Source organism: Pan troglodytes, chromosome 6 (assembly GCF_028858775.2).
Source record: "Pan troglodytes isolate AG18354 chromosome 6, NHGRI_mPanTro3-v2.0_pri, whole genome shotgun sequence".
In the NCBI taxonomy this organism is placed as follows: Eukaryota; Metazoa; Chordata; class Mammalia; order Primates; family Hominidae; genus Pan; species Pan troglodytes.
Window position 1 is genome coordinate 155432587 of NC_072404.2, and position 2635 is coordinate 155435221.

A 2635-nucleotide genomic window follows, 5' to 3' on the forward strand; every position below is an offset into this window, starting at 1 on the left:
CAAAGAGAGAAGCATGCTTCCTTTCTGTTTCCAGTCCAGTTTCTAAAGCTGACTTTGAGATGTTGATTCTTGTGCAAGTTCTTTATTAAGGAAGTGCTCCCAGGAGAAGCTGGTGTAAGAGTGGGAGAAGCCAGGGAGGGAACAGGGAGAAGACAAGCAACGTCCCTGCCTCAACCTGAACACAAAGGGGACCTCTGGAATGTATAGTGGACTCCTGTTCTTTGGCAGCCGTTGTGTTCTGTAAAGTTGCTGTGGACACTTAGTGAAACTGACCCATCGCTCCTAGGGGAAATACAGGGCTAGGTTCCTATGAGTGTCTGATCACATACTTGTCAACTGATCAATACACAACCTTGTTTTATGTGTTTTTCTATTTAAAGACACTTTATTTAATAGATAGTGTTAATTCATTAGCATTGACCTCACGGATGATGGCACTATAACTCATGCCTGAAGAAAGCTGACCAAACACGTGTGTTTTCTCTGTGAGGCACATCACAGCCTTCTCAAACTCAGGAACACCACACAGTACTTCAGCACTACTCTTGGGAGCCACTGTAAACAGCAAAGTCATCCACAAAAATCACAACAATGCAAAAAATGCAGCACTAAATAGATCTCAAAAAGGACACTCGTTATGAGAACTGAAACAAGAAGACAAGAAGGTTGCCTTGCTCAACCTCAGCTGTCGTTGTGCACTCAATTTTTTTCACTGCTCTGAATATGTCCAAAAACGACAGTGAAAACACCATACGTATTGATTTGGGGGTTACAGATAAATTTTAGTGCTTAGGTAAATTTGCATATACAGAATCTGCAAATAATGGGGATCGACTGTAAATCTCACCGAGTTTGTCCCTCCTCTAGGCTGTCATATCACTGCACTGGTCATCCATCCAGCATTGGCAAAGACTGGCAGGGGAGTGTGCATGGGGGCAGAAGTAAAGTCCTAGGTCCTTCTGGCTCTCTGCACCCGCATTTGCACCTGGACAAAGCGGATCCAGTAGCCCAAGGGCAGGCCACTGAAGAGGTTTTTTGTTTTTTTTTTGAGACAGAGTCTCGCTTTGTCGCCCAGGCTGGAGTGCAGTGGCGCGATCTCGGCTCACCGCAAGCTCCGCCTCCCGGGTTCACGCCATTCTCCTGCCTCAGCCTCCCGAGTAGCTGCGACTACAGGCTGGGGCCACTACGCCCGGCTAATTTTTTGTATTTTTAGTAGAGACAAGGTTTCACCATGTTAGCCAGGATGGTCTCGATCTCCTGACCTTGTGATCCACCCACCTCGGCCTCCCAAAGTGCTGGCATTACAGGCATGAGCCACCGCACCCGGCCTGAAGAGTTTTGATGTAGGCCTTAGAAGCAAAGCTTGCAGACGGGCATACCCGCAGGGCAAAAGGAAGCCAAAGGCATCTAGGCAGAGCAGATGATGTCCAGTGTGCTCTGTGGGTCGAGTCACAGGAACATCACTCATGGGGGGAGATAATCCCCACAGAGGGAAGGGTAAGTCTGCACTGCTGCCCGAGGCTTGATGCCAGGACTGGGACAGTGTGTGACCCCTGGGACCAGACTTCAGAGCTGTTGCAATGATGAATCTAGCACATTACTTGTTTCCTTGGCTGTAACCTCCACTCTGACAGAAGGGACCGTGGCTTTTTCCCATGGACCCCCACCCCCGGCCTACCTAGTTCAGTACCTGATATTCAGTAAATATTTGAGGAAAGAAAAAATAACAAACATCACCCATCATCCCACCACCCAGGTGGAGCCCATATTAATCCCTGAGGACTTGCACTGGACTTGAGTGGGGCTAGAAGCCCTGCTTGCAGATTGCATCTAGCCTAAGGTAAAGCAATTGTTTGGAGGTCGTGGGCAGGCTGATGGCTCTGTAAGGAACCCCATCTCTCACGCACTGGCCATCACTCCCGTGGTCGGGGGATCTCCACAGATGTGGTAGAAAGAAAGACGGCTTCTGTTTTTATCATGGCTTTATCAACTGTCCTGAGAGTTGTCAGTCTCGGGAATATATATGTATGTACTTGAGCCAGTCGCGAGTCGCGTTAGAGATGGAATTGTGTTCCCTGCTCCCAAAATTCCTATGTTGAAGTCCTAATCCCTAGTACCTCGGAATGTAACTGTAGTTGAAGGTGGGGTCTGTAAAGATGTAATTAAATTGAAAAAGAAGTAATTAGAGTGGGCCCTAATTCAATGACAGGTGTCCTTGTAAGAAGAGGAAATTTAGGCCAGGCTCAGTGGCTCATGCCTGTAATCCCAGCACGTTGGGAGGCAGAGACAGGTGGATCACTTGAGGTCAGGAGTTCGAGACCAGCCTGGCCAACAGAGCAAAACCCTATCTCTACTAAAAATACAAAAATTAGGCATGGTGGTACACTCCTGTAATCCCAGCTACTTGGGAGGTTGAGGGAGAAGAATTGCTTGAACCCGGAGGTGGAGGTTGCAGTGAGCTGAGATCAGAAGAAGAGAACAGGCAGATCTTCACCTCCCACTGGTAACAAGAGCTGAGAAGGAACCAGTCTTTGGAGTGCCAAGGTCCCTCCTCTACCCCACAGAGTGGCCAAGATTCACCTTCCTGCCCTCCACCCTCCAACATTATTATTCTTGACTGAGTAACAGACTTCGG